Consider the following 23,438-nt stretch of genomic DNA (forward strand, 5'->3'; position numbering starts at 1 on the left):
ATGCGACCGCCGCGGCCGGCATTCGATCCCGCGACCTCGTGCTCAGCAGCCCAACACCATAGCCGCTGAGCAACCATGGCGGGTAATGGCTCTTGAACATTAAAACCGCGACTTCAGATTGCGGATATACTTCCTCTACGTTCACAGAACTGGTATTAACAGGTGTTTATTGTTTTGCGATTGTGAAACAAGCAAACACAAGCCCGTGGCGCTGCTCTGGCAGCAATGTGCCAAACTCCCCATCCCTCTCCCATGTGTAGGGTAGCAAACCGGTTAAGCTAAACTGGTTAACCTCCCTACCTTTCCTTCACTTTTTTCCTTCCTTCCTTGTAAGCTGCCACACCATTGCACACATTCATATTTATAAATCGTTTTCGCATTAGGCAGAGTTCACATACAAAAATATGTGCCCTTTAGCACTCTGCCAGGCAGTTGCTTGCACACATGACTTCGCCGACTGGGTTTTGAAAAGCAATAGCTGGTTTTTTGGGATGGCTGAGGCGGCGCATTCGAACACGACAGATGTGGTTTAGTATGGTTCCCGTCAATATAAACCTGTAATACGGCGAAGCATATTGAGTGGACAAAGGCGAACTTGGCCTGTAGGGCTGCAGCCAACGACAGTTGTCAAAACGTTCATCCCGAACAGGAATTCAACCAAACCGCGCAAAATGCTTCACTGCGGACAATAATCCTTGTAGTGTCGTAGGTCCTGCTTCATGGTCAATAAACTTCTGGAACTGTGTTTTTTGTTCTCTCTTTCGAAAACGCAGCACTTTCTCATTTTTGAACGAATTAGGGGATGTGATTTCGCTTGAAAGGTCGCCCGTTTCCGCGAGGAGCCCATTGAGTAATGGACATTCGGTATCCCCGAAACATAAAGTACCTGACATCGCGGGGAGCACTAGATTTTTGAAAAAGCGTGGCTAGTCACAAAACCGTTCTATCCTTGCATAATTATTTAAATTCTGAAGTTTTACTTACCAAAACCAAGATATGATTATGGGGCACGCCGTAGTGAAGGAATTAAGATAGTGAAGATTTTTAACGTGCGCCCAATGCACAGTGCGCTAACGGATTCTTAGATTGTCGCGTGAATTGACACACGCATAGACTGCAAGCAGACAGGATGAGCGCTAACTCTCTACTAAATGTTTATTGAAAGATCAATATATATATATATATAGGTGATTGCAAATACCGCAGCATACCAACATGACAAGGTCTAAAGACTATCAGTTAAACAAGAGGCAGGAAAGCAAAAAAAAACAACAAAAGGGCTGCTTGAGGTTGACACGCGTGCTGAGAAGATATTGAAATTCGCTTTCTAAAAGAGATGTTGATGCGTGGCTAACGCAAGCCTCTCCTAATCTTTTAATGTGAAATGCAAAGAAGCGTGTGGTTTGGCATTTGTGTCTTGAAAGGGTTTTTGTGTCTTCAAACAAAAGTTTTCGACCACAATTGAAACAATTCCCCGCTATATGTGAAGCATTAGGGTTGTTAAGTGATTGCATTCTTTTAGTCTGATATTGATACACCTGCCGCTCTGTCCAATGTAAGTTGTCCCGCACTTGAGTGGAATCTGATAAACTCTACCAGTGTTACAAGGCACTAAAGGGGACACATGCCTAACGCCGCAATAATTTTTTCTTCCTTTGTCCTTTGTTCAAGTTCCTTCTTTATCATAGGGCACACCATAGTGAATTTGCGGGAGGCCGTGAAAACTGTATTGACGTCATATCTACTGGCTACGTTCCGCAAACCATGCGACAACCTATGTACATAGGGCCACACAGCAAACCTTTTTTCCTTTTTACTGTTTTTATTGTTTCCTAGTGGCCCCTTTTACCAATTCCGAAAGCTTTTCGCAGGTTAGTGATAACAAATGAGCAGGATAGCCAGCCTTCTTGAGCCTATCTGTCTGTTGTGAAAAGCTTTGTTGTATACTGTTCTACAATCCAAGAATATGTTACCGTACCAAGTCGCCCTACTTTCTATCCTTGTGCAAAGTGCGCTTTCGTTTTTGTATTTTGCCCCCATCGAAACGCGGCCGCTGCGGCTGGGACTGCATGCCACGCCCTTTGGCTTAGACATGCCACTATGCCGCCACGGCGGGTATCACATATGCATATTCTATAACTGGTATGGGCTGAAAGATATTTCTCAATTTAACGTTTTGTCGCCAATTCGCGACATACCGAATAAATGCAGCCCATGCGCTGGCAGTTTTTCTGGCACAACTGCGGTTCCCACGCATTTGCAACAATATTTTCAAGCGCCAACGCGCGATGCCACCTATAGGGGCAATAAAGGGAGGCTGGCAACCACACTCATAAAATTTTCACACCCTTATGGGTGTAATAAAGGCGTTTCGGCTTTTTCACCCTTGTAAACGACATTGAAACGCCTCTTTTTTCAAGAAGGGATGTTCCCCCAAGAAAATACTTTTGGAGCAGCCCGGTCCTTCTAATTTACACCCTAATTTTACGGGTGTAAATTAACAACCAGGCTATAGTATGATTGATGAATGTTGGCAGGATACGAATTTATACTATACTGGTGTACCAAGCAGTGAGACATCCTGTGTCCTTAGTACAGAGAGAGAGAGAGAGAGAAAGCAAGGGTAGGGAAGGCAGGGAGGTCAACCAGAACAGCATCCGGTTTGCTACCCTACACTGGGGGTGGGGGAAAGGGGAATAGAAAGAGGAAGAAAGGGAGAGAGTCAGCACTGAGTACATGTGGGAGGGACACCTTACACAATGACACTATAAGCGGTCTCTTAAGCCCGTGCACTTTAAGTACCGCACTAGTGCACGAATCGCTTTTCGAGCCAGTGACGGTTGTGGCCACGGTCCGAGTATCTTTGACTCGGTGAATGGTCTCGAGTCTAGTCTGTGTAAAGTTGCCCGCAGAGGGAGGCGGTGGACATCGTAGCGAGGGCAGGTACACAATACGTGCTCGATGGACTCCTCGCACCCGCAGGAGTCGCACATCGGGCTCTCGGCCATTCCCATACGGTAGGAGTATGCGTTCGTGAACGCCACTCCCAACCACAAGCGACACAACAAGGTTGCTTCGCCGCGGGAAAGGCTAGGTGGCAGTTGTAGCCGTAGCGTGGGGTCCAGTTGACGTAATCTGCAATTGAAGCCACTTGATGTCCAGAGATCTTGGGACTTCTAGCGCGCAAGTAGGCGAAGTTCTCTGGCAGCGTCCGACCTCGCCAAAGGTGTTGGACGCGTCTTTGTATCTTCGTGGGCACACCGGGCAGCCTTGTCAGCTAGGTTGTTGCCGACGATGCCACAGTGAGCAGGAATCCACTGAAATACAATGTGGTGTCCTCTTTCCAGAGCATGGTGGTGCAGTTCCCTGATTTCAGATGTCATTTGCTCGTACGTTCTGTGACGTAACGCGGACTTGATGCTATGAAGGGCTGCCTTGGAGTCACAAAATACGACCCACTTCTCTGTTGGCTCTTCGGTGATGTACATCATAGCGGCATGGAGAGCTGCAAGTTCTGCCGATGTAGATGTAGTCGTGTGCGACAGTTTGAATTTAACTGTAACGTTCTTGGCTGGAACGACGAATGCGGCAGTTGAGCTGGTAGGTGAGGTTGAACCATCGGTATATATGTGTATGCGGTCATGATACGTCTGGTGCAGTAATAGGAGTGTAAGTTGCTTCAGAGCCGGCGATGGATGATTGGACTTTTTTGTAATTCTAGGAATATCAAAATTCACTTGAGGCTGTCGCAGGCACCACAGGGGGGAGGAAGGCTTCGCCGCCGGTGTAAAACTTGCTGGTATGTACTCTTGATGAGCGTTAATCATTCGTGAAAAGGTCGCTTGAGGTCTCTCGGCTGGTAGGGAGGCCAAATGGTGGTCGGGGATCCTTGACAGATGGCGAATGTGCGCTCTGAGAGAGTCGACAGCTACATGTGTCTGGATTGTATGGTCTCCTGCGATGGCAATTGTTGCTGCTGTTGACGTGCACCGAGGCAGCCCCAAACACGTGCGTAGGGCTTGACCTTGTATGCTCTCCAAGGTGCGAAAGTTCGTCTTGCATGCATTGGACAACACTGGTAGGCTGTAACGTAGGAGTCCGAGAAACAGAACCCTGTACAGCTGCAACATAGAATGGACTGGTGTACCCCAGTTTTTCCCGCATAGAAATTTGAAGACTTGAGCAATGGCGACTAGCTTCTTCTTCAGATAGACGCAGTGAGGGCTCCACGAGAGGTTGCGGTCAATGATGACGCCCAGAAACCGATGTGTCTTAACATAGAATACAGCTTGACCATTGATGGTAACAGGATACGATGACATTTGTTTCCGCGTAAAACCAAGTAATGCGCACTTCTCAGTAGACACACTGAGGCCTTGTTCTCGGAGATAAGAAGCCGTCATGGTTGCCGCCCGCTGAAGCCTGGCTCTTAGCTGAGGGCGAGTCACCGCAGAGGCCCAGATGCAAATGTCGTCGGCGTATATTGAGACATGTACTGTCTGCGGTAGGTAATCCGCTAGTCCTACCAGGACGAGGTTGAACAAAATAGGGCTCAACACTCCACCTTGCGGCACACCACGGCAGATGTAATGGTCTGAAGTTGGGCCGTCTTCGGTCTGTAAGAAAAAACGCCTTTCAGTCAAATAGTCTTGAATCCATTGATACATCCGGCCACCAACTCCAACAGCCTCAAGTGAGTTTAGTATGGCCTCATGGGTGACGTTATCATAGGCTCCTTTTATATCCAGAAAAAGTGCCGCAGACAGGCGCTTGAGGCTTTTTTGATTTTGGACCCATGTTACGATGTCAATGACGTTTTCTATGGACGTGCGACCCCGACGGAAGCCTGTCATGGCGTTCGGATAGATGTTGAATCGTTCTAGGTACCATTCCAATCGGGCAAGAATCATTCTTTCCATCACTTTGCCGACGCAGCTCGAAAGCGCAATCGGACGATATGATGAGATCTCAAGCGGTGACTTTCCAGGTTTCAGAATGGGGATCAAGCGGCTCGATTTCCATTGTTTAGGAACGGCGCCGTTCTGCCAAGACTCATTGTAGTAGTTGAGAAGCTCATCACGTGCCTCATGTCCAAGGTGGCATAGGGCAGCATACGTGATGCCATCAGGTCCTGGTGACGAAGAACGCCTGCAAGTCGCCAACGCAGCATCGAGCTCTTCGAGTGAAAATAGCACGTTGATTTCTGGTACACGTGCCTCAGGGATGTCATTCAATGCTGCGTCAGTAATGATGGCAACGGACCCAGCAATCCGTGCGCAGAACTCTTCAGCCAATTGAAGTTCCGAGCGAAGTTGGTAGAGGGCCAGAGCAGCGAAGGGCTTCCTTTGATGCGGAGATGAGCGAAGACCCCTAACCGTTCTCCATATGTGCGAGAGCGATTTTCGGGGATCAAGCGACTGACAGAATGTTTTCCATCGCTTATCTTCCAATTTATCCATGCGACGCTGGATTTTCTTTTGTATGCGCCGTGAAGCCCTCAGATCCAAGACGGACTTCGTGCGCCGATACCTCCTCTCCGCCTGTCGGCGTGTCGCACGCAGCCTATCCAGTTCCACGTCTAAGTCTGTTCGCCTTGTTGACCTTGTAAGCGAGCACATGGACGTTTTCAATGCCTCTGCGATTGTTTCTTCGAAGGTGTGTGAGAGGCCTTCCCGACAAGTGTCATCCATATCCTTCTTAAATTTTGTCCAATCAACTGTACGCAACACAGTAGAGGAGCGTTGGTCAATTCCTCTAATCGTTATGTATGTTGGAATATGGTCGCTTCCATGTGTTTCTACGTCTGTAAACCATTGGACGCTCGAGGCAAAGCGCCGTGACACCAAAGTCAAGTCCAAGCAGCTACTGTAGGTCGTGCCTCGCAGAAATGTAGGGCTGCCGTCATTTACACAGCACAAATCATGGTCGGCAGCAAAGGAGGCAAGGCTCCTGCCTTTGGAGTCCATTTTAGTGCTTCCCCATAGCTGGTGATGCGCGTTGAAGTCACCTGTGATAACCCAGGGACCATTGTTCATTAGTAATATTTTCTTGAGTCGTTCGCCGTCAAAGTGACCCGCTGGGGATATGTAGGCACCAATTAGTGTAAATGACACATTCTTCTTTTGGACATTTAGGCAGACATATTAGGCAGACATATTTAGGCAGACATAGAATGCTTCGTTGTCATGCTGTGCTGCCTAGTGGCAGTGTACTATCACTGCAGAGGAAGATGACCTAAGGCATGGATTGTGCGCCTTGCTGCAATGGCGGAACCTTAACTTTTTTGCCTGAATAGGTCTCACATTAATTATAGTACTACATGCTCAACCAGGGGAACTAAGTGAGCACACCTCTCACACTCTGTCTCATATACTGAACAAGATAGTTACATCGCTGAGGCTAGGCAGCAGTTACAATACCTAGGCGGTCCAATAACTACATCGCTGTAGTGAACACTAAAATACTTGCAGGAACCCGCCGTCGTTGCTTAAGCTACGGTGTTGGGCTGCTAAGACCGAGGTAGCGGGATCGAATCCTGGCCACAGCTGCCACATTTGATGGGGGCGAAAACACTAGTATACGTAGATTTAAGTACACGTTAAAGAACCGCACATGGTCCAAATTTCCGGAGTCCCTTACCACGGCGTGCATCATAATCAGAAAGTGGTTTTGGCATGGAAAACCCCATAATTTCATTTTTACTTGCAGGGATAACACCTTTTTCGAAGGGTAGTGTCCATGCTACACCCATATTAAGAAGGTGGTGTCTGTGTTATACCCATAAAGGAAGGGTGTCATTTGTTTTACAGCCATGTCTTAAAGGGTGCTTTTTATTTCACACCCATAGGCAAGGTGTCATTTTAACACCCTTTCCTTTGTGGGGTGTTACTTAGTACACTTTGTTTGGGGTGTTGCAATACACCCAGAAAAGGTGTCACCCATGGCACAATTCAGAAACACCCTTGAGGGTGTTAACATATTGGAGTGCACTGTTTGTAGTCGCGATCGACGAGGTGCTAGCACGTGGAATGTGAACTATTTTCTGCCGGTTTCGTGAACATAATGAATGACAGCTCATGCTTCCAAAATTTTATTCGTCCTGTTTACACCTAAGAGATGCTACAGATTTTTGCTGAGCTTGGAAACGTAGTTACTTATTTAATGGCCGCTTTGGCTTCGGTATGTCGCGAATTCATGACATTTCCTATTTGCGTCACTCGATTGTTGCTGCAACATGCTGTCCAAAGTTCAGGAAAGTGCCTTGTGAACCGGTAGGGAACGGAAGTTAGGTGCTTTTACTCTAGAAAGGAGCTTCGCGCACGCCTTCCACTGGCGGGTATAAACGACGATAGCTGCCTGAGACGAAGGGAAGTCTTCCGAAGTCGGTTGCGAAGTCTTGAGGTGGGCGAGAGAGGAGGGGAGCTTGGAAGGCGGGTGTTGTCGCACATCGTTTTGTGTCAGGTAACTCTGGTACGCCTGAATTTCGGAGAAAGGGGATTACAAGTGTCTTATCTGTATGCGTCCTACCTGTACGATGCGTTAAAATTGACAGCACCGGACACTGGCCAACCATCAACAGCAGACACCAACCATGCAAGAGCCCAAAGTGGGTGGACAATGTTTTTGTGTGCGAAGCGCAATGAACACCTCTGTCTGCACAATATTGCCAACTGTTTTCAGTATTAAGCATAAAATACTTTTAGCTCCCGTTTTTGATGACCTTCAAGTGACCTTGAGCCAAAAGACAGAGCGAGCTATCCGAGCATTAAAACAAGGACATCCAGCTTCAAAGTGTTGTTTTCACTGGCTTTACTTAACGAAAAATAACAAAAACATAGACGTTTCGCCACCTATGCGGGTGGCATCGTCAGTACACAATGGCAACAAATGAGAAATACATCCTATTTATCTATGAAACTGCCGTAAACATCCGGCAGGGGGCCACGGTTTGAGTTACATGAAGATTGATTACGACGGATGAATCATGATTCTACGAACTTTCTTGGGCCCCATCGGTGTTCCCGTGCTAGTGTGGTTACATTGTTAAAATCAAACATGTGTCCCTTTGATAAACAATGATCTACCAATTCTGTCTTGGCACGTGTAGCATGGGTGGCTTTCGTAGCATCTCTTAGATATTCCTTGATACGGGTGCGACGTCGCCGCCCTGTCTCGCCAATGTAGCTGGCATCACAGTCCGAACAGTTGACCTTGTAGACGACACCACTTTGTTCGTCCGGAGGTGTGCGGTGCTTTGGCTTCGGGAACACGTTTCCCAACGTGGACGAGGGTTTAAACACAGTTCGAACACCTAAAGGCCGTAAAGCCCTGCGCACTGCTTCTGATACACCGCGGACATACGGAATGCGCGCAAAACTGCATGTTGCTGACTTCAGTGAGTTCCTGGTAGCAAGAGCGAAGGCAGAACTCCTCGAAAGGGAAAAGTACACGCATGCCCACAACAAGAAATTGACTACCCTGGTCCCCAGTCTACCGCAAGGAAAGTTTGAGGCCACAAGTGTTCACAACCTTTCTGAAAAACGGCTGTCGCAAGACCAAGTGAGTGTTTTGTCGAAAGGGATGAACTTTGCTATCGCACCGCGGTTTGTTCCGAAACGCGATATTATACTAGAAACGGAAGAATGTTTCTATCACATGAAAGATACTGCAGCTGTATGCCTTGCTCGTAGCCGCATTGTGAACATTTTGCCAAATGCCCAGACGCCTCAGTTTAATTTAACCACTAAGGAGCGCGCAGCGCTTCATGACTTGAAGTCTGACACATCGGTCGTGGTCCTCGAAGCTGATAAAGGCGGAGGTATTGTAATAATGAACCGCAAGGACTACGATAGAAAAATGCAACTGCTTTTGGATGATCCTCTGCACTTTCAGAAGTTACAGCACGACCCCACTTCCACTTGCGAAAGGCAGTTGGTTGACTATTTGCGCAGCTTGAAAACGAAAGGAAGGGTCGACCAGTCGCTGTACCGTCGACTCTTTTCGTCTGACGGAGCTACGCCGAGAGCCTACGGGTTGCCAAAAGTTCACAAAGACGGCTGCCCCCTACGCCCTATTGTTTCTTTTGTTGGGTCGCCGACATACAACTTGTCTAAGCTTCTGGTTGAAATTTTAAAGCCGCTTGCGGAAGGGAGCACGTTCACGGTCAAGAATTCTAAAGAGTTTGTTACCGCGGTACGCCAGCAGCACCTTCGGGACGACGATGTTATGGTATCCTACGATGTAGTGTCCTTGTTCACGAATGTGCCGATAGCATTGGCTACGGATATTATTGAGAAACGCCTGCAGGAGGACTGTACGTTAAAAAGCCGTACTTCCCTGACTGTTGACGATATCATGATTCTGCTTAGGTTCTGCTTGAAGCAAACATATTTCTCGTTTGCCGGTACCATATATCACCAGATAGAAGGCGTCCCGATGGGTAGTCCTGTTTCTGTAATCGTGGCTGATCTGTTAATGCAACACGTGGAAACGGCTGTGATGACGTCCTTGCCCTTCCCTGTCAAAATGTACTGCCGCTATGTAGATGACACCTTTGTGATTGTCGAAAAGAAAAACCTGCGTGCCATGCATGAGGCGCTTAATGCCGTCCATCCTGCCATTCAATTTACATGTGAGACGGAGAAGAGTGGCAGCCTAGCCTTTCTAGACGTGCTGGTACAACGGAGCGAAGGAGGTTCGGTGGAGACAGCCGTATATCGCAAATCTTGCGATAGCGGGAGTGTGCTGAGTTTTGACTCTCACCACCCTATAGAACACAAACATGCCGTGGTACGCACTCTCCTGTCTCGTTGCGATGCGCTCTCGTCAACGCAAACTTTGAGGGAGCAAGAATTAACGAATGTGGCCACTCTTTTGCATAAACGGAGTTACCCTGAACACCCTGAGTTACCCTGTCAGTGATACGCAGCGCCGCATGCAAAAACCTCGTGAGAGCAAGGCCGAAAGGCCAGCTTCCTTTGTGTACATTCCGTATGTCCGCGGTGTATCAGAAGCAGTGCGCAGGGCTTTACGGCCTTTAGGTGTTCGAACTGTCTTTAAACCCTCGTACACGTTGGGAAACGTGTTCCCGAAGCCAAAGGACCGCACACCTCCGGACGAACAAAGTGGTGTCGTCTACAAGGTCAACTGTTCGGACTGTGATGCCAGCTACATTGGCGAGACAGGGCGGCGACGTCGCACCCGTATCAAGGAACATCTAAGAGATGCTACGAAAGCCACCCATGCTACATGTGCCAAGACAGAATTGGTAGATCATTGTTTATCAAAGGGACACATGTTTGATTTTAACAATGTAACCACACTAGCACGGGAACACCGATGGGGCCCAAGAAAGTTCGTAGAATCATGGTTCATCCGTCGTAATCAATCTTCATGTAACTCTAACCGTGGCCCCCTACCGGATGTTTACGGCAGTTTCATAGATAAATAGGATGTATTTCTCATTTGTTGCCATTGTGTACTGACGATGCCACCCGCATAGGTGGCGAAACGTCTATGTTTTTGTTATTTTTCGTTAAGTAAAGCCAGTGAAAACAACACTTTGAAGCATGAGTTCCCCTGGCTTTTGGAACATTTTCTCAAGGACATCCAGACAAATTTCGCGAACACAGCGAGATCTCCCCACCTACTGTACAGGACCGCATTACGTACGCTGGTTCCTCCCAATCGAGTTATAAAATATATTGCTTCCGAGCTATTTGTCAAGTTGGTTCACAATAGCCTTCAAGCTGTAACTTCTGGTACGCTGACGTTTTATTTGTCATTTGGAATAGCGACGTTCAAAAGGTAAATACAGAGCCCCCTACACTTCAATTCTAGGGAAATTGAACTTGCTGCGGGGCTACTGCGCTCGCCGAGCTACTGTGGGGAGTGTATGACACGTGTCTGGAAGCGCTGCTTTGCCTTCAAGGAGGAAGGAAAAACTTCGCGAGAGCATTACATCACAGCGCCAACCTTGGCAAGCGAATGGTCCGTGAAGCCAGCCCTTTGCAAAGTGTTGGCACAACACGTGGCCTCTTGCGCCGAGATCACGGAGCAGGAATCGAGAAGTTTCGTCGCACCTTGCGTTTTTCTGCTTCTAGCTGGGCAGTGCGCTCGGTCTCCCTGGCGTCTTTCGTGGCCTGTCGTGCCGCCTTCAGCCAGTTCTCTTCTTCTACATGGGCATCGTCCATGTAGACCAGTGCACAGTACGGCATGGTGTGGTTGGGTGGGGAGTGCCGTTGCGAATGTGCACTACACCCATCTTAAGATTGCGGCTAGTGCAATGTCTAGGCTATCTGCTTTGTCGGTTGCCATTTCATGCCTACATCTGATCTCCATTAAGGGAGAAAGTTTTTCTTTTCAGCGGCCATATGTTACCGGAAAAAATCGTACCAACCATTCGTTAAATATATGGTCATCCTTAGGGGAAAATGAACAATTTTGAGCAGGCCGGGAACTACCTCGGACGCATTATCTTTCCTAGTGATAAGTATGAAACATTTTCGGCCTAAGTGCTGGATGTCATCAATTTGCGACATACCAAAAGGTTCACAGAAAATCCAGCCCTAACAAAAATATTGGTGGCATCCGATTATGAGGACTAAATGAAGTTAAATTCGCCTGCAACGTTTTTTTTCTTCCATGCTTTTAAATATTCCGATATTTAATGGTTAACTAGCACATCTCTGGTCTCTGTATCACGGCTGCGTAACGAACTTGGACGATCAGTCAAGCCGGAAATCCTGAGCCGAGACGCAGGCAAGAAATCATTATCGGGTCCTATATGCAACACAAGAGCGACAGACTGGAGCGAAATGGCTTGGTCCATGCTCAATCAGCTCTCCAAGGGCCATTTTACGAGCGCCAAACAGTTTATTGCACCAAACAATAAGACCTAAGGCTTACGGCGCCCCATGTTTCTTCTCAACCACGACACGTTATTGGGCTCTTATTCTTGGTCAGGAGCGGAACAGGGACGCTAGTGCTACATCACTGTAGCATGGCTTGATAAAGAAAAACGCTGGAAGCGTAGGTGTGCTCCCATCTTGTAACCATTGTGAGTAACAAAAAAAATTGGAGGACGCTTAGGCTTCGCTTTTAAGAGTGGCACGCGATTGCATTCAAAGACCCCTGACTACTTTTCATGCTTCCCGGCAACTGCAGTTCATGTAGCCGTCACGTTTACCGGGAAACGCTGATGGCGAACGCTATGCACAGAGGCAAGCCTTCTACACTGTAAACAAAAGTTAGCCGACATTGGGGTTTTTGCGGCTCATGAGCTTTGAAGACTACCTTGCACCAGAAAATTACTCTGGCATGCGGCAGTAAAATGCGTTACATTACATCGTTTTACTACCACCTCTGAGAAACGTAGTAAAAGGATGTCATGAGCCGGCTTTACGACGTACAGAGTTTTAGATCACGTGACCAAAAACCATCTATTTTGAGTTTAAAACCACGTGATCTGGAACCAACCTGAAGATCACGTGATTAAATACTACCACTTTACTCCCCAAGGTTGCAAGCTCCGCCCAATCCAGTTAAGCCTACGCTCGGCGACAGGCACGGCCGCGGCAGGAATGGTAAAGATCGATGCCGTGGCGGTGCATCCACCAGCGGAACGGCAGAACGTTGGAAACTTGGAACGTATGTATACTACATACGTCGCGTAAGAGGTGTCTCAAGTGGACGCGGCTTCCTGCCGGCGCGCCGCCCGTTGCACGACCGACGAGCCGATCGACTGCATTGCGTCAGTGCGAACTCATCGAAAAATAATGTTCCGATTCCGCTCTGCACGGCGAACCGGCGTGGCCATGCTCGCATTCAGCGACAAAAATCGCCTCAAGAATCGTTCCTGGACCGATCCTCTCTACGGCAGGTAAATATCTTGCCGTTCGCGAGGGATACCGCCATCGGCCGGCAGCCTACAAACGGCGAGTTGTCGCGTCTGCTGCTCCGGCCGGAAGCAAGCGTGTCGGTCAAAGTTCATTGCCAAGCACAAGCCCACTTTTTCATGCTTCTACGAGCGAGAAAACGACTGTTTCTTGTCCACTTTGAAGCTGTGAACGGAATCGTCACGACCCACTGTAGCACAAAATAAACAAAACGTTGGTTAGTTGTAGTGACAGTCAATGGAAAGCCTCACGCACTAGAAATAGATGCGATCATGTCGAGCGGTCTCGCCAATTCAAGGTGAGGGCACATAATCTCGTAAACACCACAGCTAGCGCTGTATGAAGCGTGTATACGAGCGGTGATCATGAATTTGTGCTCAGTAGGCGTCAAAGAAGCCCGTAGGCCATCCACCATTGCAAGCAGACGGAGGTGCACGGACGGCGCGCTGATGGGCTCGTGTTCGCCTACTAAAGCGGGAGACACACGGTCCGATTCGGTGTCCGATCCGGCGTCCGACGCGCCTGAACGGCAGCCGGAATCGAGGTGTTTTGCCGTGCCGAAGCGCCGGATCGGACGTCCGGCGTGCGACAAACCGGGCAAATTTTCATCGTCCGATGTGTCCGACAACCGCACACTCCGCACCGTCGTTTGGCCGCAGCTGATGTGACGTTCTCTGACGTTCCCTCCACGGAGGCGGCGCTGGCAGGCCGGTTTCTCGCCGTCTTTTTTTTTCCCTTGCCTGCTGCAGTTTGTTGCCGACACGAAATAGTTACCAGTTCAATAAAGTTATCTCGAACATGTGCTTATGATGCAAAACAGCGCCTAGTACACTAGCACTAAGCTACCGTCGAAATCGGGAGCCGCGACGCGAGGGCCTTTCCGCGGACAAACAGCACACGCCGATCTCTATGCACCGACCGTCCGAGCGAGGCTGCTCGCTTCGCTTGCACGTTTGCCCTTCGCAACGACTGCGTCGAGTAAACCAATTGTATTTGATTACGGGCTACCTAAGTGCACAGCGTTAATTGTTTTGGCAAAAATAAGCCCTCTTCATCGAGCTCGGGCTGAAACAAGCGCCGTCGGCCGCAGCGTCCGCCTAGCTATGCCTGCCGGCCGTATCGCTGGCTGTTACCGGAGCCGTCAGTGGACAACGCGCCGTCGTGAAGTGTTCTGTCACTTGCAGGGGCATAATTTTATTGACAGTGTTCACGTAAAGCGAAGCAGTGTTGTGCAGAGTTTTTATATTGCGTTTCTCGACGTGAATCTGAACTCAAGCTGGGGGGGGGGGGAGGGGGAGGAGGGCTGGATCTGGGCGGAGCTTACGCGCCGCTCGACCGTTCGGATACACGCACGTTGGATCGGACGCCGAATCGTACCGTGTGTCCCCTGCTTAAAGCTCGCTCATGGTTCGGCGTTAGTCCCTGTATAATCTTTATAAATAAGGAAGCCTACCTGGGCACTGTAAACCCAACAATTGGGGCCTAAATGCCTGCCCTCCTCCCAGCTACAGTTTCGTTTGAGCGACAAAGTCTGATTTCGAAGGCCGTGCTTTTGCAAACTGCATGCGACTGAAGCGGTTGCGAATCTTGAAGGCGACATCCGCTTCGTTTTTTTTATATATACAGTACATTTTCTTAAACTGCGTATAAAAAAGTGCATATTTATACAAAGTTAACACTTTTGGACCCAAGAAATTTGTTAAAGTGTCCCTACCGATTGTTGTTAGGAAAAAAACACGTAATTTTCTCATTTACGACACATTTTTCTAAAAACCGCAGAGTGGCGCCACTGCAGTATTTGTTTGGTCGACATACCACGAAATGCACACTGCAGTAAGGCGGTATTTGAGTTATATTTTAGAAGTGCCTAGACAAAATGTGCTCCTTGTCGTGTGCAGTAACCATCGCAAACCCTCCGGACTTGTGTAACGCCGTTAGTTCGCCGTGTGTTTCGTGCGATCTACCAGTGTCGACAGTGAGTGTCTTACTACAGCGCTCGTCCGAGCTGCCTTTGTTCTGCCCACGCTCCCGTGAAAAGTCTGGTACTGGAGCTTCGAATCGTAGTGTATGGAAGGCTGTTGAAGGTTGTGCTTTTGTGGAGCTGGAGTTCATCGGAAGTTCTACAGTGCTTGCGCCAGAAAGACGTCGGTGCCTCGGTACCTTTGAGACGAAGGAGCGTTGGCCAAGTCTTTTTGAAAGGTAAGCAAGTTTGGCCCTTGCGCGCATTCTTGAACTTATGATTTACGTAATGAACGTTGTGTACTAGCTAGAGCAAAGCGCTTTCTGATCGTAGGTTGGCCGTCTTGCTGTGCACATTTAGCAAGCAATTTCACGAAGGCTTCCTCTGATATTACAGCGTACTTGCATTCTGCTGTAAAATATATGCTACCCGCCTTGATTGCTATGCCTGAATGGGCACACAATTATGAAAACACTGAAAGTTGCTGTTCGTTCGGTAGTTTTCTGGCAAGAAGTTATTCGTTATATATGCATTCCCGCAAGTACAGTACATGTGTAATGTATCCGTCGATGTATCATGGGCTTCGCGCGTTGGCACACGATTCCTATGTTTGACGCTTAAGCGGATAGAAGCTTGTATGAAGATTTTTGTATGTATACAGTTTGGTTTGGAGAACCACGTCGCGAGAACCTGTGTATTGTTTATGTTATTGAGTGTCTTCGCGTATTTGTCTTCTATGTTGCAAAACCTACATACGCCGATATTACAGTAACGAAGTTTATTTTTAATCGAGACATTTCAGACACCGGCCTTTAAGAAAGACATAGACCAACCAATTCTTACGAACGGGATGCCAGCTCTTGCAATCGTAGGTTATACGGGAGTGCGTAATAAAGTAAGGACTGCGATTTTGTAGCGATACTTACCCCTCGATTCTATACCACTCTTGTCGCCCACCGCAAACGACCGGCTGTTCCAGTACGTAGCACGGGCCGGGGCGGCGGTCAGACCACTAACGAAAAGGAATGGCATCGCTACAAAATCGCGATCTAGCTTTCAGAATGCTTTTCATGTGCTCAATATTTTTGTTTAATCCAATGCGCCACGTTTTACTGCATATATGAGTTTTGTTTTTGATTGTCCTGGTAGCCTGTTGTTGCTGATTTCGTTCCTTCCTGAAACTTCACTTGTTACAAAATATCAGTGTAACCTCCTTAGATATAACAAAGAGACATTTGTGCAACCAGGCACAAATTCATGCAGCTGGCTGTGTGAGACTCTTTGCAATTCCACATGACACTGGTAAATCACAAATTCCCAGGTTCACAGCACAATAAATTAAACATTTCTTACTTTTGAAGGCTATGCGGATTCTGGAGGCATCCCTACATCGAGCAGGAACCTGCTGCACTGCTGGAAGCTGGACAGCACGACAATAAAGCACGTGATCTGTGTGCTTTCTCAAAGGTGCGTACAAAACTGGCGCTGCCTTTCGAGTTGTAGGATACATTTGTGTTATATGCAATCATTTTACTGTATTGCCATTTTCAGGATTTCTAGTGGCTGATCACGAATTTTATGTTTTGGTGGAGTGCCCTCAGTTTAATGAATTTACCTAAAGTAGCCTCCTCTGAGTTAAATATAATTGGGCGCTTGAGTAATTATGCCTTATATACTCCATATAGACTATATTAATCTAGCCAAAATGCCTTTTTGAGAAACATGAATTCAGATTTCGTGCCTTGAATAAGGTGCTCTAGAGTGTCTAGAAAAATGCGTTGTACCACCTAAAGACATGGTTTACGCAAAAGTGCCTTAAGCAATGCTTTCGCACAAAAGTTGTATCATCAAGAGTTTCAGAGAAGTCTGTGTGGTCGGTATGAAACATGACAAAGACAGACATAGACCAACCAAATACAACAATAAAAGCAATACATTTTGGCTTCCATATGGAAGCCTTGTTCACAATAAGACTAAAAAAAGTGGAAGTGCATATTTAATTATGTAAGTTTTAGCATAAGATGGGCATGGGTTCCTTGGTTTCAGATAAACGTGTGTCCTGTTGATTGCATCTCCAGGGAATCCGGGTACAGGCATGGCTTCCAATTTCTTTCCTGGCCGATTATGCTAGACACTATCCAGTCACTATTGTGTTTAGTCATTGCTGCATGCTCCACTCCAAGCATTTGATGCCACTCTTTTCTCATCCACATCGTTCTGATGTTGGCGTAGCCATTGCTTAAAGTTGCCCATTGCTCTAATGTAGATAGTATTCATATACACATGTTATGTTTCAAAGGTCAGAATTCATGTCAGTAAAATTTTTGATACGGTTTGTTACTGGGATGGCTACCTCGTTGGTTTAACATGGCTTGTCACTGGGATTGCTCTCTTGTTTGTTTAGCTTCTTGTCGGGTTCTTATGGATTTGATTTTGTGCACAATGAGATGTTACACACACGCCTTGCATACACATGAAAAAAAGCTTTACAGCAGAGATAACATATATGCATGGGCATATATATGTGTCAATAAAATACTCGAGCCTCATTTCTGCCGACAGGAAAAGAAGTTATTTCTCCTCGAGGCCATGACTGCTTGCAATAATGAACCTTCAAGAAACGGTTTTCTTTAATCCGTATTTTTGATATCTAAATGCTTATGTGGCATGTACAAACTGCTTGCATCAATTTCTCATTGGGATGAGGGACCTAAATTTTAAATTTGAGTAATAATTGCAATAAATAACTCATTTCACCTGTCTCCTTATGACTCTAAAATTCTATGCTTCTACCTTGCCAAACCTTTTATGAAATTAGTTTGATGAGGCCCAATATACAGGGCTTTCTAAATTGAAGGTATCAGTACCTATTAAAAACTGTGCTAAGAAAATGCTGCTTGTGTATGTGGTTTATTCATTTCTCAGACAAAAGCTTTACACCCAAGTGCAGTCAGTAAATCGAAAACAAGTGCGTCTTGTTCAATAGTTCTCGAGCACTTGTGCGTCACTATAGTCGGATACAAATTTAGAAAACAGGGGAGGCCCCGCCCAGATTAATGAAGCGCGACGTCCGATTGCCTCCGCGACTAAAATAATCCCGCTCAAAAAATCGTGCTTAGGAAACGCGCAATTCTCAGTATAAATAAAGACTTTGATGACTGGTTTAGTAGAGCTCTCATGTGCTACAGCACATGCCAGATCGCGACAGAAAAATAACCCCATGCCTTCCACAACGCTGCCCGTCGTCTGCTCTTTAGCTTCATTGCAAGTGGCAAAAGTAGAAAGAGCAACTCTGCATGGCATTTGTGCTTGTTTACATGTACACGGCCCATTTACTACTCCTGTTCCGAGCTTCAAATGAATCAGTTGCTACTGAACCAGTACTTATATAAAACAATGCATTTATCGCAACCATTACAAACCCAAGATGCTCAGTGTCAGCGAAAGCACCGTGTTAAAGGTGAGGAGGGAGGTCACAGCTTCGCATATTTCAGGTGGCAAACTATCGACGCCCTCGCGAAAACGCCCACAAAATGTGGAGAAAAGAAGAAGCAGCACGAAGAAGGACACATGTGCGCTGAGGTCGTGTGCACGATTTCTTTCACCACAACGAGATACCGACGATCGAGATCTCACTAACGAGTTCTCGAAGCGTATATTGTGTTATGTTTGTGCCCTGGGATTTGCCTGACGGAAGGCCAGTGCTATGGTTTGTCGACTGTGGAGGCAGCATTCATCCCCGCATGGTGCCTGCCTGCTTCGGACACGACTACGTGCACGGCGTCCACGACAGAAGCAGCCACCGGATCACGGACTGCTATTCGGCCCCTCCCCGTCCCGGCAGCAATGCACCCCCCCCCCTTGTCCGGCGGCGCCCACACCACAAACGACTCCCGCTGTGTTTGGGACAGTTTCCAAAGGAGGGCTTTGTTTCGACCCGGTGCCTTGCAGTTGGTTCCCTTTGTCCTATGCGGGCCATAAAACTTGCCCGGCGCACCATTCTGACCGACCGCCAAATCGTCCTGACGCCGCAGCGTGGTTCAAGGAAGCGCCGGCCACTGAGAGCGGCGTTAGGACCCTGGAGGCTGCCCGGACCCTTTCTCTCACGACCTTGTTTCGTCCTTGGGGACTGTCTGGGGGATCTTTGGACGGAGAGGTGTTATTTAAGCAGCTTGCAGCTGCTCTGTTGGTCTCTGTCCTGATAACGATGACAACATGTAAACATTGTATAAAGAATTATTCGCAGAGAAAACTCCCCTCGTCTCTGACTCTGCGTGAAGCGAGGTCCAGATCTCCTGCCAGCCACACATACCTCGGCAAGCGCAACAATGGATCTCCCATCACTGAAGCGGTGTACTGTGTGTCAAGCACAGCAGCCAAGCATTCTCCCGTGACCTCTCAAATAAATAAGCGGTTCATTTGATGACATATTCCTTCTAATGGAAGCCCAATTCTGAAAAAGCAACGTCCTGCACAGATCATGCTCAATATAAGCGTTGGCATGGAAACGTGCCGAAATGCCGGAAAATCTGAATGCAAATGCAGTTATTAACTCTGAATAACTATGTGGGGCCCGAAATGCTCATTCGGGCAGCCACTGTCCAGCTTCACACGAAAAAGCAGTAGTCAACGTGAATGAAATTGACAGCCACTCTTAGCAGCCTGCACGCCAAAGCACATTGTGCTTTGTGTGCAGTTGTGCTGCCCCTACTGTTTTTTCCAGCCCGTTGAGATGAATAATGCCAATGTCAGAAGGCCCAAAATACTCTATTGGGCAGCCACTTATGAGCATGACGGGCCCTGTGATGAAATAACAGTCATCAGGGCACGCTTCAAAGGCACCTTTAGCAGTCTGCACGTCAAAGCCCAGTCAAGCCGTCACCACTGTTGGTGAAACGGCAGCAATCAATGCGAGAATGACAGCCACTGTTGGCAGCTTGCATGCAAACACACATTCATGTGGTGGCATTGTTTATTTTGGTTACCTGGCCTAGGCAAGTAATGCGAATAAGAGAACAATTATCAAACATCATTAGCTTAGTTAGGCCCAATATACTCAGTCGGGTAGCTATTAATAGCAGTAGTCGAGGGCACGCTTGAAAGGCACCATTAGCAGTCGGCACATCAAAGCGCAGTCAAGCCGTCGCCACTGTTGGTGAAATGGCAGCAATCAATGTGAGAATTACAGCCACTGTTGGCAGCTTGCATGCGAACACACATTCATGTGGTGGCATTGTTTATTTTGGTTACCTGGCCCAGGCAAGCAATGCGAATAAGAGAACTATTATCAAACATCATTAGCTTAGTTAGGCCCAATATACCCAGGCGGGTAGCTATTAATAGCAGCAGTCAAGGGCACGCTTGAAAGGCACCATTAGCAGTCTGCACGTCAAATCACAGTCATACCGCAGCCATTGTTGTATTTGTTTATCTGACCGGGCAAGTAATGTAAGCACATGTAAGCCAATGTAAGCACAATTATTCACCCTGAATAGCTCTGCTAGCATTGTGCTAAAAATTGCTGAGTGAAGTTGAATGTGTTTTATTGAGGCAATTATTTAATTTACAAGCCATCGGCATGTCGATCAACGGCCAGGTTCAGACAATGTCATTTGTGAAGTAATTAAATGGTGAAAGTTGCAAAAGCTCTCAGTGCACTACTTCGCTGGGCTCCATTCATTGAAAAATGTCTTTGCAACGGCGAAAGCGTCAGACAGAAATCACACCCCACTGCACATTGTTATTCGTGCTGAAAATTTTCGCCATCATATGTGATAGGCAGCAAAACCGTTTGTTTACTAAGACTGAATGCATGAAAAATGCAACAGCATAGCAAGGTGTTTCACAATATGCAGCCTTTCATGTGCACTTCTGGCTAGCTGCCACATGCACTGACGCATAAACATGAACAGAGGTAAGAGGCAAAGTTACTGTGCAACCCACATGACGCTTTTAAAAAAATGTATCTCTAAACCTTTCTGTTTTGATAGGCGATCAAAATTTGTTTTGAGCAAGTTGGTTAATCACATTGCAGCAACAACACAAGAAACAAGGACAGAAAACGCAGCGAGTAGGCAGATTGAGAAGACGAGGTAGACCAGTGAGAAAGGTTTTAATGAGATGGAAGAGGCCAGTCCTGCAGTGTACAGGAGTTAGTGCTTTGAATGAGATTGGCTAATGAAAATGTGTAAGGACTTTGCTGAAAGAAAACTATCAAAAACAAATGCTAATATAAAATGAAAGGACAAATATGAGTAAGTGCAAACACGCATGGAAGCAGGAACGCTGGCAACACAACTTATGCGTGACTGTGCCACAGCACGCATTCTACAGCTTGCGTGCGCGGTGAGCACTGGTGGAAAGAAATCAATCGACGGTGCTATACACAACGCTCGAACACCGCCGTTAGACGCTCGGCTATCTCACTGTTGACAACGATCACTCACGCTAAGTTGACGGCGACAAATCTTTGCATTGGAGGCTTCTTTGTCAAATATTTTCTGTTGAGACGCTCGTAGGTTTGTTTCATGTGCGCACGCTTTTGTAATTTCTCCTCAGAATGGTTTTGCTCCATCACTTTACCCCGTCCGACGAAAAATGCAGCGACACGGTACACGAACTCACCCGCCGCTGACAGCAGGCACCAGACTTTGGCAAACTTTTTTTGTCCTAACTTCACTCAGGAGCGAAATAAAAAAGACATGAAACAAACAGGCAGGATGTGTGTTTGCAGCGGTCGCCGAGGCATCCTGTTTTCAGGCAAAGCGTAGCGCAGCATCAGCGATGCTCGCTGCAATGTTTCTTCGCCGGATCACGGCTTAGAATAAACGCACGCGGCACAGATGCCACATTGTAAGCTCGCAGTAATATTTCCGGCATGATAGACAATGACAAACAGTTTGGGAATTCACTGTGACGAGGCATTGACACGCACAGCTGACGCGACTTGGCCCAGTTCGAAGCCCGGGCGGCCATCTTCGACGGCGGGCCACCGGCCGTCCGGCGCATGACGTCAGTCCAGAGTGCGCACCCATTAGTGGATGCTCGTGTGCATCTGCCTCGGAGGAGTAAACGCCCCTGTTTTTCTAAAGTTGTATCCGACTATAATCGAGCACATCTTGACCCTTGGCCTAATACTAAATCGGGCTTGAAGCTTTCAATGTGTGCTAATCGCTAGAACAGCACCAGATTTCATTCTGTGCCAAGGGGTGGAACGCATTTGCTTAGAGCTAGGCAGATGAATGTCTTTCTTTTGCATTGAAGTTCCCAATACTTTCTAGTCTTAGGTGAAAGTACACAGCTCAGCACAACGCATGTATGGTATACGTAAGGGTACTTTGTTCCTTAAACCGTATCAACAAGAAGCAGCTACTTCCGTTTTTGCAAACCTTACCTTATTTCCTAACCTTTCCTTGATCAAAAGTGTAGAAAATTAATCTGTGCTTGTTCTGTTGTTTCACAGGTAGACATCGGCGACGGTGTATATGGTGAAAAGGGCCTGCTGAAGAGGCTGCGCCTGGATGCTAACAACTCGGGCTTTCAGTTTGCGGGGGGCCTCCTTAAGGCTCCTTTTACAAAAGAAGAGGTTGAAGGGAGGCGCTACACATGGATGCGCAGCGATTGTTTGTGACAGCGTCACTGGCCTGCCTTTTCGCTTTGTTCTGGGTTTTCCACGTTATCTACTCGAAAAAGGCCCACAGGATTTTGACATTTATTGAGCACTGCTTTCTGGATTTTTGCTACACAAAGCCGCAGGTGAAAGCATTGGATTTAGACAATTTTTACAAGAACTATTGCTAGGCAAAAAAATTTTCAGATGCATATCATCAAGAAAGTTTCTGTCAAAATTATTTTGCCTAACAAAAGCACTCGTGGGTTCTGTGGCTGACAGGTTGCCCAAGCCATGTAGCACAGTGCTTGCTTTAAAGGGACACGAAAAAGAAAATTTATTTGAGCTTTATTAAATCATTCTTCTACAACACCGAAAAAACAACTCCCACCATGAGAATTGGCTTGATAAGCCAGATAACTTGCAAAAACGAAAACTGGTGTCGCCACCACCACCTTATAGTTCCTGCACCAGCTCGCTGTGATATGGAATTTGACGGTGTCTGTTCGGGTCTAGCTAATGTTCTACTGGCCAATATTGATGAATTCTGTTGTAAAGGTGTCAAAGAATATACTTAGTTGAAGTATGACTCCACACTGATGTGCGGGCACTGCATAAAACTTGAAAAATGAAAGTTAAATCTTCATTTTCTCTTCTAATAATCCTCTTATTGCCACAATGTTCATGAATACAGTTCTGAAAGATTGTTTTATCAGTATAAAATGATTTACTGTTTCGCTTTAGTATTTCTGTAATGGACCTTCAGCAACAAAATGTGTGTTAGTATTCCACAGGTATTCTCAGCGGGGGCAAAAGCACCAGCAGCATGCTCAATGATTCTGTACCAACTGATAACTTGAAGGATGTCCTGTGCCACTAGGGTTAGGCCAACGTGGCTCTGTGTTAATCACAAGTGTATTATGCAAAACGTAATGGCCCAGAAATTGGTAATTCAGGAGGGAGTTGAATTAGC

General features: G+C 47.1%; 1 protein-coding gene and 1 long non-coding RNA gene across 2 annotated transcripts in view; one reads left to right on the forward strand and one right to left on the reverse strand.

Moving 5' to 3' along the window:
• Window positions 1–23,438, reverse strand: part of LOC135902476 (uncharacterized) — an 867,879-nt gene that overhangs the window by 182,956 nt on the left and 661,485 nt on the right. The window lies entirely within an intron of this gene.
• Window positions 14,721–22,494, forward strand: LOC139057725 (uncharacterized). The gene is made up of 3 exons (XR_011512995.1): window positions 14,721–15,095; window positions 16,218–16,323; window positions 22,319–22,494. It is a non-coding gene; the product is annotated as an uncharacterized lncRNA (long non-coding RNA).

This window comes from Dermacentor albipictus, chromosome 1, assembly GCF_038994185.2.
Source record: "Dermacentor albipictus isolate Rhodes 1998 colony chromosome 1, USDA_Dalb.pri_finalv2, whole genome shotgun sequence".
Lineage (NCBI taxonomy): Eukaryota > Metazoa > Arthropoda > Arachnida > Ixodida > Ixodidae > Dermacentor > Dermacentor albipictus.